We start from the raw sequence: 14,508 nt of genomic DNA, 5'->3' as shown, positions 1-14,508 counted from the left end.
CAAGAGAAGGCTGAGGGGGGACCTGGTGACCATCTATAAACTCACTAGGGGGGACCAGAAGGGTTTGGGAGAGACCTTATTTCCCCTAGCGCCCCCTGGCATAACAAGGAATAACGGCCATAAACTATTGGAGAGTAGGTTTAGATTAGACATCCATAAGAACTACTTCACAGTTAGGGCGGCTAGGATCTGGAACCAACTTCCAAGGGAAGTGGTGCTGGCTCCTACCCTGGGGGTCTTTAAGGAGGAGGCTTGATGCCTACCTAGCTGGGATCATTTGAGCCCAGTTTTTTCTCCTGCCCAGGCAGGGGGTCGGACTTGAAGATCTACAAGGTCTCTTCCAACCCGACTTCTATGATAAATTAAGAAATCAATCATTTTATGAGAACAATAATGCATATATATACTAACATTTCAACAAACCAAATATTCATGCACAGAAATAAAATACTGATATTCTGAACATATCTTTAAACAATACATTTTATAAACTTTCTTTTTCTGAAACATTCTCAGTCAAGAGACACTGGTTACAGAATAAATTTCCATAGAACATCAGATAAATCCTGTATCTGACCAGGACTGGGTAATGTGCTAAAACTTTCCTCCCTAGCAAGTTTTTACGCTGTAGCAAGAGTGAAATTAGCAACATTGATGCAACAATACATTTCATCCCCCACCAGCCTCAAAACAGTACTAGCAGAGTTTCTACCTCAAAGCAAAGCAAGAGATGCTGCAAAATTCAGCACAAAGTTATCTCAACTTCAGGCAGAAGATGCCAAGACTCTATGGCAACAGGCAATAGTACAAAACTTTATGACAGAGAGAACTAGTGTAGTGAGCTGCTCCCAAGTTTATGCAATCTCCAATTGCATAAACCCCTCAGAGACCAGTACCAGGCAGAAAAGAAGCTAGCGACCCAAAGCTAAATTATACTAGTAGCTGAACCCAAAAGGACTGAAACGCTAGCGTTACTTCTAAGGGTCCAGAACTTCACAGTGCAGGGCAAGCTGCTTCACAATGAGAATTTTGTGGTGCTACTGACTTGAGTCCCCACCTGGGAAATCAGTATGTCACCTGTTCTATTACAGTTCTACTTGTGGGACATTGCCAGATTCTGTTTACTTCTATTTTACATGACATTTCCATTCACTTTTACCCTTTGTTTAGAACTGGTACAACTGTGCAAAAATTACCCATTTCCTTCCTCCTCTCCCTGCTGGCATGACAGAGCAGGCTTAGGGAGAGGACAGTACAGAACCTTCACCCATACAGTGAGCAACCCAAATGAATGATTTTAGAAGATTTGAGCTTCTCCTTAAACTTCCCTTGGCAAAACACAGGTATCACCCAAACCAAATAAAAGAAAACTTCTCTCTCTCTCTCTCTCAACAAAATTAAAAAAAAAAAATCACACTTAAAAACAGGTGTGCTTAAATCTATTTATGTTCCAAATAATAAATGAGAAAAACTATCAATTGGGTTTTTCTCCTCCAGTTTTACTAATTCATATCACAGACCACTACTTATGCACATTAAGAAAGTCTACTTCTAGAACATGGTACTTCTAGCTCCAGTAGGTCAATATAGCAAAATCATCATATCCACATAGTCATTTATCTAGAAGTTCTTTACATTCTCTCTCATTTGCTGTCTAGGACCAGCATGTAATAACTGTTCAGATCTGCACATTTGGGCTAGAGACAGACATTTAAAAAGCCTGAGCCTGAATTGATTCAATCTTTGCAGGTTAGTTTAACCTACAGAGATCAAACTGATTTGCAAGTGGCTAGACATTCACCTTTGGTTGCACATGCCTTCAGTAGCTCAGTCTAGAAGCCAGGGGGCACTACAGCAAGCCCTCCCCTCGCTTCCACAATGCTGAGCTGAGGGGCCGCATGGCCAGGCCCTGGCAGAACACTATGATTAGGGAGGCCCCCACCATGGCTTGCACAGTCCACAGCTGGGGTGGGCCTAGACGGCAAGGAGGGAAGCAGCCCTTGGCAGGCTTCTCCCCCTCACTCACTGTTCAAGAGGCATGAGTGTTGCCATGGGGGGGAGGGGGGGAGGGAACTGCTTGTGTGGACTGCATACATATGTTCATGATGCTGATCTTTTCAATCTTCAATCTCCCTCTTCCTGCTTCTTCATACTGTCTGCAGCAAAGTTTGCATTCATTGCGAACCAGGTCATTTCTCACACCTCTCTCTGTCCCCTGTTGAACACTGACAGCAAGCCAGCAGGGAGCTTATAAAAACACAAAGCTTATCAGCCTATCAAGATAACAAAGCCTCTCTCTCATTAGTTCAAGCTCTTCTTAAACAGCTTTTTGCAAAGTATTTTAAGGAAGAACAGAGGGACATTACCTGCTGACCTGTTAATTAGCTCCAAAAAGCCCTAAGTGGACAGTGTTCCCTCTGTCTTTGCTGCAGTGAAATTGGAGACAAACACATAGGCATCTCTCAGCATTAGCTAGCATGGGGGCAGTATGACCATGACCAGGTGCCAGCTGGGGTTCATGCCACTGAGGTCCATGCTGTGGGAGAGTGGGGGGGATCCCTGCTTGAGCAGCAAGCTGCAAGGGGGAGCAGGGCAGGCGGAAGCCAGGCAGACGCTGCTATCTCCCAGCTGCAGTCTCCACCTCCTTCTCAGCCAGCCAGAGAAATGAAGAAAACTAGAGAGTACCATAAATTGCAATGTAATTAAGTACAGTACAGAATTACTTCAGATATTAGAATAAAGTTGCAAGTCAAAGCAAAAGTGTAGGTATATGAGAACAACACAGTACATATACATCTTTATAAATAAATATTTGTCACATGTATCTGTTTAGGAATAAAGTTGTATACTTAAAGACTTAATCATGAAGTCATGAAATATAAGAATCTTATGTTCCTATGTTTCGTGGTAAGTTCTCATTAGTTACGGCTGATTTTAATTAAAAGTAAATCAACTGAAATATATGCATTTTAGCTAAGACTATAAATGTCTGTCTCTGAAACTACAAGAAAAGTAATAATCTGCATGTCTTAAAATTGCCTAAACCCAAAATGTAAAACCAAAATTTTCATATAAACTGTTAATACTTTTCTGCATAAAACAAATATACCAGAAGTAAAGAACTTATGCCTAAATGAAGTTTAGCATTCAGAAAAAATAGGAAATTCAAAATAAAATTATTCTCAACTTTCCTCTTTTTAGAAGTATATTTGCAACTGCACTATTTAAATTAAATGATAAGATTGACTCTCCTAGCTTTGCCAGGTTCTGTTCAACCTTATTGTTTTCAAATGGGAAGAATGGTTATTTTTTCATACAGCTGCCTTTAAGGAAAAATCATGCTGGTTTGGCACTGTAAAAGAACCATGGCTGAAATACTGGCCTCAGTGAAGTCAAAATTCCTACTGACAACGAACAGGCCAAGATTTCTTCTCATATCTCCAAAACCTCAGAAATGTTACATACTTTAGAAAAGCATTAAAAAAATGGTTCAGAATGTTCCTGATCTTCAAAAAGCCCTTATGCTATTATGTTTATGTTGCTATAAAAATTACATATAGCTGTATAGTGTTCTATGCATGATCTATATCACATATACAGTCTATGTGCTATATTTAGACACTGCAGCATAACTAAGGAAAGCCAACTGGAACAGCTGCCCCAGGCACTGCCTTTGTTGTGGGGCGGGGGAACTGTAAGGATAGCTGTGACCAGAGCAGTAGCTAATTGTACCACTGCGATCAGCACCATGGCAGCCAGTGCTGCTCCAGGTGTCATATGGCTGCCTTGGGTATGGAACTGCCTGACTATGCCTCTGCATAGATATACTATACTTAATACTGTGCTTCTTATCATTCTTATATTACTTTCACTGTGGGGTTTGCATTTTTGAGCACCTACAGAAGAGATCTTAAATGGAGCAGAAAGAGTTCCACAAATTTTATTCTAATCTAATCATACACCTGATGGCTAATATGGGTCCTCACTTAGTTTTCAGATTTCTCCTTGCCAATCAAAGGTCATACAGCAGAGGCAGTGTCAACTTGTATAATGAATGCCCTTTTAAGAATTTTATTGATGGGCAACTATTTTAAACATACACTCCAGTATGTTCTAATGCTATAGAGACATTACTTAGGCTACAGAGAGCAGCTTACTTACGTCTGGGGCTCCTTTTCATTTTGTTGTTTTTGCTGTGGTTGAAGAACGTTATTTACCAGCTCAGTGATCCCACTAAAGGGAAACCACCTGTTTAAATAAGCAAATAATGTGACTGAATAACCAAATAAACCACACTAATTTAAATATTTTATTATCTAATAATAATAGAAATATACAGGCGGAAAAGCTACAGCCAATGGGAAATGTTAGCTGCAATAGTAAGTCAGCCATTAAGGATGTAAGGGAAATAAACTTTTACACTTAACCAGTTCACAAGCAGGCAGCAAGAAACTACATCCAACTAACATGTGGATGAAGTAAGAAGCTGCAGGCAGCTCTCTTACAAGCCAGTCAGGAAGCAGATGACAAACTAGCTGCAGCCTATTAGGTATTACTGAAAGCTAATACCATCAAAGGTGCAGGAAGCAGAACATGGCAAAGGTAGAAAAGTCAAACCTACTACACTCTTAAGAGATGTTACTTACTGTGTCGGTTGTGGTTTTTGTTCTTCTTTGACCCTAAAAAGATAAGTTTGCACAACTGAGTGCAATGTACTGTAAAACAATATCTACCTACAGATCTATAAACTATATCAAATGGGCAAGAAAAAGTATTTTGTGGTAAAATATACCCACTTAATACATGCCCATATATTTATAATAAATGTATTCTGTGCTAACTTCCACTAAAACTGAAGTGAGGTAATATAATATTTTGAAGATAAATATTTTCTGTTAAAATAGGTACCCTGGTATGTTATAATTGGTTCCTAATTCTTTAGACAGAATAGCTTACTACATCATAACATATTTAAAAATATACTAGACTACACAATCACAAAGAAAATTTTAAATCATAATTACAAATTTTTTTTTATACTTTTATTTTTCTAATATATAGAAATATTCAGGTTGGACTAAACAGTTAAATTTTCAGCTGTCATTATTAAAAGTTAACTTGAATCCTTAAGCAACTTATTTAAAAACTACTATTATGACTCAGTAGCTTATAGTAGAAGTACACTAAATTAGAAGATAAATCCTTATTACATCAATCGTATCAATATCAGTTACAAAATACCTATGAAAAATAAACAAGCCCATTTCTGTTTAAATAAAATTTACTAGAACTTACTGAAAGGAAATAGCTGTGTATTACCACATCAATGTATAAATATCTCTGACAAACATTTCAACTCACCAGTATTCTACCAATATCTAATTCCCCCTCATCTCATAAAGGCCATAAATACTTTTAATTAGGGGTCTACCTAACTAGAGGAGTCAGCCGGCCAATTTAACGGGCAGATTCCAGGACTGGCTGCCATTTTCAAGGGCGTACTGCCACCTCTGATTGGCAGAGGGTCCCTGGTGGCCCCACCCCCTGCCACTAATTAGTGAAGAGGGCTGTCCATTGTATGCCCCTGCCCCTCACCACTGATTGGCTGAGAGGGCTGTCCATCATGTGGCCATGCCCCTTGTCTCTGATTGGTGGAGAGGGGCGAGGCAAGGTGGCAGCCCCCCTCCCACCTTGCCCCGGTCTGTCTCCACAGCTGGGAGAACTGCTGGCTCCCACTGGCAAGCCAGCATTTTATTTTTATTACTTTTTTCCCCTGGAGACTTCATAGAGATCACCCAATTTCATGATTTCTCAATCTTCTGAGAATTTAACTCCCAAATTCCAACAAGTGAAATGACAACATACAAACGCTGGAATTTTGAATGTTTGTAACTTGGAAAAATATGGGCAAACATTGCACGCAGGTAGAAAGCATTTTTCCATCTCCAGAATGAATCTCTCATTTCCATGGTCCAAAGCATAAAGATGGAGAGTTTCTTAGTGAAATCATTGTAAATATATATTTACCCCAGTGCAGCCCATGCCTGCTCTACACCACCCAGCCGTGGTGCATCCTACCGCATGTATGAGTGTACAACCCTGACCCCACATGCTCTGCACTGGTCCACTGTCTGGGCTAAGCAGCAGCAGCAGGAGCCGCCAGGAAGAAACTGTTGCTCAGTGCTGGGGGAAAGTGGCCCCTCTCCCTCGCCACTGCCAGGCAGTTTTTGGTGCATCCATCCGAAGCCTGCACTGTGTCAGGCTGCCCTGTGGCTCCATTGCCACCACCTCTGGGCTACCCTGCAGCTGCACTGCACTGTCATTGCTGCAGTCCAAGGCAGCCCAGAGGTGGTAGTAATGGGGTAGGACCACTCTCCCCCAGCACTGAGCAACAGTTTCTTCCTGGCACTGCCACTGCTGCTGCTCATGCCAGACAGGTGAGTCCAGAGCAGATGCTGGAGTCAGAGGTCCCTTCTGGCCCTACATTTCCATGATTCCATGATTTTTGCATTTGATTGTCTCCTTGTGGTACTTTGTACTTGTTCTTACTGAATTTCTTCTGAGTAATTTCAGGGCACTTCCATTGAGTAATTTGCAGTCCACTTCCTTTGCAGGATGGTATTAAGACTCAACCTGATAGTTTGTACCTCACCTAGACTGGTGTCATCTGCATATTTACTAAATGTGCATTCAGTTTCATCCTCCAAGGCAAGGGACAAAAGTTAAACATAAACCAATTTAGGTGATCAGAAACCAATTTAAACCTGTAACAGAACAGAACATGTATATAAGCCAGTTTCAAAATGGCCAAAACCAGCTTAAGATAAACCAGGTTGAATGTAGTATCAGACTTAACTGATTTAGGTCAAACCAGTTTATGAAACTTCTGTCCCAGACCCCTTCCTGGTTCAAGTTAAATCACAGTCCCCCAGCATCCCAGAATGCTTTGCAGTCCTGGGCTGAGCTATGCCATCTGCTTTAGCAGAGCAGGGTTGACCCTGCCCCTCTGTTCCCTAGCTAGAGCAGGGAGGGCTGGCTGACAACGGGGTGGGACTGGGAAACCAGAGTCTCCACTCGAGCAGCAAATCCTGAACTCTCCTGCTACCTACAGTAGCAAGTTAGATTAATTACTCACATTCAGAGAAAATAGTTCACTATATTTTTTGATCCATCCAGCCAAAGGTTTTCCTTTCAAACATTCTCTCCCCTCAAAACTATTCCTTTCAACAGTGTCACTTATTCTTTTCTCTGCCCTCATTCACCTCTTTTACAGCAGGTTTCCTGTTCTGTCTTAGCTCTCTGTCTCCACTCTCACTTGAACTGGCATCAAGCAAACAGATCCCAGTGCCCTGTGTCCACCCACAGAGGCAGAGTGGGAGAAGCAGCTTTGATTCTTTGGGTAGATGTGATATCTTTTGTTAGACCAACTAAGTAGTTGGTAATTTTGTTTTTTGCAAGCTTTTCAGGACAAACACCCTTCTTCAGGCATACGGAGTGTTTGTTGATGTTTGTGTATTCTCCTGGGTAGAATAGAAGCCAATATGCAAAATGCAGGTTGTGAACATACAAATGTGTAGCAGTGAGGACCAGAGGGAATGAAAGACAATAGGTGTGAGGCAGGTAGTGGTGGGGGGGGGAATGTTGAACTGGGAATAGAATGTAGCTAGTAAAATGCAGACAGGTTACTGGGGGTTATCAGATGGCAGCTTTCCCTTTCTTTAAAAGGGACAGGCACATTGCAAAGGCTCCAGTCCCTCAGCAGCATCAAGTCTACCAGAGCACACGCACACAGCTGAGATCAGGGGGTATGGTCACGCTCCGGCCCAGGACCAGTACAATAAGCCAGGGAAGGTGGGTTTAAACCCCCTCCCTGACCCTGGATCCCAGCCAGGGTTTGGCGGGGGGGCAGTCCCTCTCCAGCTGTTGTCCTCCACCCCACTTGAGCAGAGAACAGAGGGCATGCTTATGCCCCTTCCCCCAGCAGGGAGAGTGGAAAAGCCTTGGAGCTTCAGTCCCTTCCCTTTGACAGTGGCTGGCAGGCTGGGAGCCATGCTCTAGTGCCCCATGGCTTCTGACCTGAGCCACTGCAGCAGGTATGTGGCTGCATTTCCTGAATCAAAAGTGAATGTCTGTCACTTGTTTCTCAGTTTAATCTCTGCAATTTAAACTAACCTGCAAAGATTGAATTGATTCAGCATCAGGCTTTTTGACTGTCTGTACTTAGCACAAGTCACTAATGAAGATATTAAACAATACCAGACCCAGGACAGACCCCTAGGGAACCCACTTGATTCCTCTTCCCAGTTAGACATTAAGTCATTGAGGACTACATTTCAAGCATGAATCTCCAACCAGTTCTGTAGCCATCTAACAGTATATTTCCTTAGCTTACTGATACTTTTAAAAGGGAAACAGTCAAAACCCTTGCTAAATTCAGGGTATACTGTATCCAGTGCTCTCCTCCCAATCCACAAAACCCTCTTTTACTTGTCGTAGAAGGAAATCAGATATGTTAAGCATGACTTGTTCTTGACAAATCCATGTTGGCTATTCTTTATCACCTTGATGTCCTCTAAATACTTAGAAATAGATTCATTACTGACACGCTCCAGCATCTTTCCAAGTACTGAGATTAGACTGACCGGTCTGTAATTCCCTGAATTTTCCTTGTCTCTATGTCCATTCCCTCCCTCCCTCCCACCCACCAACAATTTTTTTTTTAACTAACAGATTTACACTATATTTTAACTTTTCCAGTCATTTAGGATGTTGCCTGATCTCCATGAGTTTTCAAAGATGGCTCTTTGAGACAATGGCTCTACAATTACCTTAGCCAAATCTTTGTATACTCTAGCATGAAATGATCTGTTCCTACTGAACTGAAAACATCCAATTTAAGTAATCTCTGACATATTCTTTGTCTACTACTTAGCTGATTATCTCCTGCTAAATATGCCTGTCATCTGAGAGCTGATATTATTTTTAAGAAATAAAAAAAAATAATATTTCAATATTCTCTGCATCCTCCATTATTAGCTACCTCAGCTTCTCATTCAGTACAGGACTTATACGTTTCTTGTTCTTCACCTACTTCCCTTATTTCTAACATACTTATGAAATCCATTTTTGTTGCCTTTTGTTTCTTACTTGCTGAATCTAAATTTGTGCCTTGGGCTTCCTGCTTATTTCCACATGCCAATATTAAACTGTTGTATTTGTTCTTAGTAATATATTACTAACACTTACCGCTTTTTCTGAGACTCCCTTTTCAGTTTCATGTCATTGATCAGTTCACTGTATAGCCAAGCTGGTCTCTTGCTGATATCTTTCCTTCACATCAAGATAGCATGTTCTTGTGACCTTAATACTGTCTCTAAGTACAACAATCTCTCCTGGACTTCTTTTCCCCATAGGATTGAAGGTCTGCTTTACTGAAGACCAATATTTTTATTCTGCTGCTGTCCTTCCTTTTTTTCCTTACAATCATGAACTCTATCATTTTATGACTACTATCAGCAAAGCTGCCTTTCATCTGGCTCTCTCAACCAAGTCCTTGCTATACAGAAGAGCAAATCAAGAGACTCTACGTACTACTGTTACCTTCTCAGCATGTCACAGTACCTAAAGTCCCTTATAAGTACCAAGTCCTGTGATTTAAATATTTTGGTTAATTGTTTCAGAAAAAAACTTTATCAACCTCCTCCCAGTTTGGTGGTCTATAGTAGCCAAATTCTGTCATCCTTACGTAATGTAATGCCTTATTTTGGGGGATGTTAATGAACAAGGTTCCACATCAAATAAGTAACATGAAGGAAATTAACCTATTAGACCCAACACTCAAACCTCTGCTTCTCTACTAACAGCATTGTTTCTCTGGTATACAGGACAAATTCTAGCTTGGAACCTTCAAACAACTGAAATGTCTAAATATAGTTATAGTTCTATAGTTATAAATAGAGAAGTTAGGATGGCCAAACAGTTGGTTTCCATGATAAAACCCTGATGTGCATGCATTAAGAGCCCACCTTTTATTCATCCTCTAAACAGTGAACAAATAGAAAGATTCATAGACTCATAGATGCTAGAGTTGTAAGGGACCTCAGCAGATCAAATCCAACCCCCTGCCTAGGCAGGAAAGAGTGCTGGGGTCAGATGACCCCAGCCAGATGCCTATCCAGCCTTCTCTTAAAGACCCCTAAGGTAGGGGAGAGCACCACCTCCCTTGGAAGCCCATTCCAAATTTTGGCCGCCCTTACCATGAAGAAGTTTTTCCTGATATCTAGCCTAAATCTGCTTTCTGAGTTTGTGACCATTGTTCCTTGTTACCCCAAGAGGTGCCCTGGTGAACAGAGCATCTCCGATCCCTTGCTGCATCCCCCTAATGAATTTGTAGGCGGCCACAAGATCACCTCTCAGCCTTCTCTTGCGGAGGCTGAAGAGGTCCAGGTGCCTCAGTCTCTCCTCATAGGGCTTGTCCTGTAAGCCTCTAACCATACGAGTGGCTCTCCTCTGGACCCTCTTGAGTCTATCAACATCCTTCTTGAAGTACGGCACCCAAAACTGGACGCAGTACTCCAACTCCAGTCTGACCAATGCTGCATAGAGGGGAAGTATCACTTCCTTGGATCTATTTGTCATGAGTCTGCTGATGCATGATAAAGTGTAGTTAGCTTTGCTGATGGGAAAACAAATAAACAAGAAGCCTAGAGACAGAAACAGCACTTACATATAAGAAAAAGTATATAGCAAAGTATTTGAGATAAAAAAGTATAAAATAGAATTATGGTTGCTATGAATCAGTGTGCTTTTCTAGTAAATGTTTTTGATCGATGTAGCTTTCAGCCTCTTAGCTCTGTTTCAGTTCATCATGCCACCTGCTCCTTCCTCAGGTGGTTTTACAGATCATGTGTGAAGTGAACATGAGCATGGAGCAAGCACTTCATTTTTTTTATTTAGACTGCTAGAAATGTGCCTATCCTGAGCTCCATAGGCTCATACAAATACCTTCTGTACAAAATACTTCCATCATAGATGTCAATTGTAAATCTTTTTAAAGCAAAAACACATACCCTGCAAGATACAAAGCAATTCTGTCACACTACCAAAGTAAGTATGGGAAAATGACTTACAAAGCCAATGATCCTTCAGTGAATACACCCTACCTCAACCCTCTTGCATTTAAACTGGGAACAAAGAAATGGACTGTTTGCTTAGGCACCCTCCCCCACTGCCAAATTCCCAAACTCTAAGCCCCACACAGCCGGATGAAACCAAGTCATGCTCCCTTCTCCCACCCCATCAGCTGGATGAGGTAGGACCATGATGCCTTTCCCCTGCAAGACCAGGTTGGGGCTGGGCCACTCCCCTTTCCTCTGTGTGACTGAGTCATACCCCCTCCACTTGGTGCAGCAAGGTTGGGTCTGAGCTACACCCTCTTCTCCCATCGGGCCAAGCCACACCCCTTTCTTCCCCCATGGGGCCAGGTTGGATCTAGGATGCCCCCTGCCCTCCTCTATGAGGCTGAATTGGGCCCTGCCACAACCACCCCGTGCCAGATCAGGACCAGCTGGATCCAGCCCAGACAGCCTGGGCACTGCCCATCCAGGCTGCCAGCCAAAAAGGTTGAATACCATCATGATAGGAAAAACAGGACTCTAGATCACAAGATGAAAACATGATTCCCAGGAATTTTGCTGAACAACTCTAGCCAAAATAAGCAGAGGAAATGGGCAACTATCCTTCCCATATATTCCAAAAAATTCATTCAAAACCCAAGTAATCCTGTCCATAAAAATTCTATCTAATTTAAAAATATACTTTCATATGGATGGGTACTGTACAACAGTACATACGGCAATGACCATAACAATAATTCGTTCAACTAAGAGGAGATAACCACAAAAACAATAAATCATCACAATCCAATCAATTTAGATAACTGGGATTTTCAGAATGACGTGGTGGAGTCAAAGACAACCTTGTTTACCTCCTATAGTGCTATGGCATTAAGCTTCAAAAATGCTTTCTGCCACAGTTAGTAAGATTCAGAGTGAAAGTTATGCCACAAGTACTCCAAACATCACTTTTTCAACTTTACCTCTAATAGTCCCTGCCCCACACAAAGATCTATGATGATAAAGAAGAAACATTTATTTATGGATCATTGCATTATAGTTAAGGAATAAAGATCATCACAGTGTCCCATACAGCCTTCAAGAAAATCATCTCTCAACTGAGCATCATCCTTTCTGGGTGTCTCATAAATCTAACATCTAAAAGCCAACCAATAAAAATGTGCAATGTTCCCAAAAATAGAGCATTCCTCAAATTCAGAGAAGATAAGAGTTAATCTTTGAAAAGAATATGCCTCCAGCCTTGCATCATTTCTCCTACATACTCCAATCTCCATGCAAAACAGATCAATCACTTAACTATCTCCTGAATAAACTAAATAGACTGGGTCTCTTCAGTTTCTGACAGCAAGTCAGGCTTTCCAGACCTTGAATCTTATACATTTCACTTGTTTTGACCCATTTCTAATTTGTCAACATCCTTTTTAAAATATTAACACACCATTCCCTTAATGGTCTCACTAATCCCATATATAGCTGCAATAAATATGACTCTACTTCTACTCACTATTCCCCTACTTACATATCCAAGGATAGCATTTGCTTTCTCATTCTCAACATTATATTGCAGGCTCATAATCTGGTGGTTTTCCACCACGATTCCAAGTTCTTTTCAGACTAAGTGCTTTCCATAATGAAGGTCTTGATCTTCTGAGGTCTGCAGTTAGCTGTACTAAAATTAGACCTGGTCAAACCAATTCCAGAAAAGATTTGTTTTTAGTGGAGAAGTTCAGTTTCAACAAACTTTGACAGAACTCAGACTCAGAACTCAGGATTCCTTTGAAGGCCTGCCTAAATTTATTGCCAGATCAATCACCCAGCTCCTAAACTGCTCAGCTACTAGACTGCCAGGAAGCCAAATGCTTAAAAATCCTGTGACCCTGGGCCTCAGGATCTGTGACAGCCTTCCAAGGGGACTGCCTCAAAGTCTGGATTTCCAGGGTCAGTGATTAGCCTAGGGCAGTCTACCAGCCAGACTGCCTCAGAATTAGGGGCCCTAATTCACAGCTCCAGAATAGGCCACCAGATGCACAACCAAGGACCTGCATTACATTACCTTTTCCTAAAAATTTCAAAATGCAGAGGTTTCCTTCCAAAGGACAACAAAGCCAGATTTTGAAACACTGAGGCCTCGGCCTCACCACAATCCTCTGGCTGGGGAATTAGCTCCGTGGTACGACACAGAGGGTGGTCGTTGATGGAAGTCAATCATCATGGCGTGCTGTGACCAGCGGGGTCCCTCAAGGCTCTGTCCTTGGGCCTATATTGTTCAACATCTTCATTAATGATGTGGACGTTGGTATTAGAAGTGGACTGGCCAAGTTTAAGAGTGACACCAAACTCTGGGGTAAAGTGTCCACACCTGAGGACAGGAGCATAATCCAGGCAGACTTTGACAGGCTCAGGAAATGGGTGGACAAGAACCTGATGGTGTTTAACCCTGAAAAATGCAAGGTTCTCCACCTTGGGAGGAAAAACCTGCACCATGCTTATAGGCTTGGCAGTGCTACGCTGGCTAGCACTATGGACGACAGGGACTTGGGGGTCACGACTGACCACAAAATAAACATGAGCCTTCAATGTGATGCTGCTGCTAGTAAAGCAAGCAAAACGCTGGCTTGCATCCATAGATGCTTCTCAAGCAAACCCCAGGACATCATTCTCCCCCTGTACTCAGCCTTGGTGAGGCCGCAGCTGGAGTACTGCATCCAGTTTTGGGCTCCACAATTCAAAAAGGATGTGGAGAAGCTTGAGAGGGTCCAGAGGAGAGCCACACACATGATCAGAGGTCAGGAAAACAGACCTTATGACAAGAGGCTGAGAGCCATGGGACTCTTCAGCCTGGAAAAGCACAGGCTCAGGGGTGATCTGATGGCCGCCTATAAGTTTTTCAGGGGTGCTCACCAGGATCTGGGGGAACATTTGTTCACCAGAGTGCCCCAAGAGATGACAAGGTCAAACAGTCACAAACTCCTCCATGACCGTTTCAGGCTGGACATAAGGAAGACTTCCTTTACTGTCCGAGCCGCCAAGGTTTGGAATAGACTGCTGCCGGAGGTGGTTCATGCACCTACTTTGAATGCCTTCAAGACACATGTGGATGTTTATCTTGCTGGGATCCTCTGATCCCTGCTGACTTCCTGACCCTGGGGCAGGGGGCTGGACTTGAATTTCTGAGGTCCCTTCCAGCCCTAATGTCTATGAATCTATGAAATCCTCCATAGAACATATCTTTATTCATACAACTTTAAATCCAAAGACATGTTGTTCCATTTTCCATTTAATCCAGCTTGCCTAGAACTGACTTATGCTTATTACAAATAAAAATTACTACAAACAGCCCAGGGAATTGGCAGTTTGGCGCCTGTCTCATGAG

At 42.2% G+C, this 14,508-nt stretch overlaps 1 long non-coding RNA gene across 1 annotated transcript in view; it reads right to left on the bottom strand.

The window, feature by feature from the left end:
• Nucleotides 1–4,178: 4,178 nt before the first annotated feature.
• The window catches only part of LOC109305123, a 56,414-nt gene continuing 46,084 nt past the window's right edge, over nucleotides 4,179–14,508 (bottom strand). The window contains exons 2-3 of the long non-coding RNA XR_002099563.1: nucleotides 4,647–4,679; nucleotides 4,179–4,248 (exon numbers count right to left, since the gene is read on the bottom strand). This is a non-coding gene — a long non-coding RNA (uncharacterized LOC109305123). The remainder of the gene's footprint in view (nucleotides 4,249–4,646; nucleotides 4,680–14,508) is intronic.

Source organism: Gavialis gangeticus, unplaced genomic scaffold (assembly GCF_001723915.1).
Source record: "Gavialis gangeticus isolate Ggan-Ray unplaced genomic scaffold, GavGan_comp1, whole genome shotgun sequence".
NCBI lineage: Eukaryota > Metazoa > Chordata > Crocodylia > Gavialidae > Gavialis > Gavialis gangeticus.
Note: the sequence above shows the minus strand (reverse complement) of the source record. Positions and strands in the feature narration are given on the sequence as shown.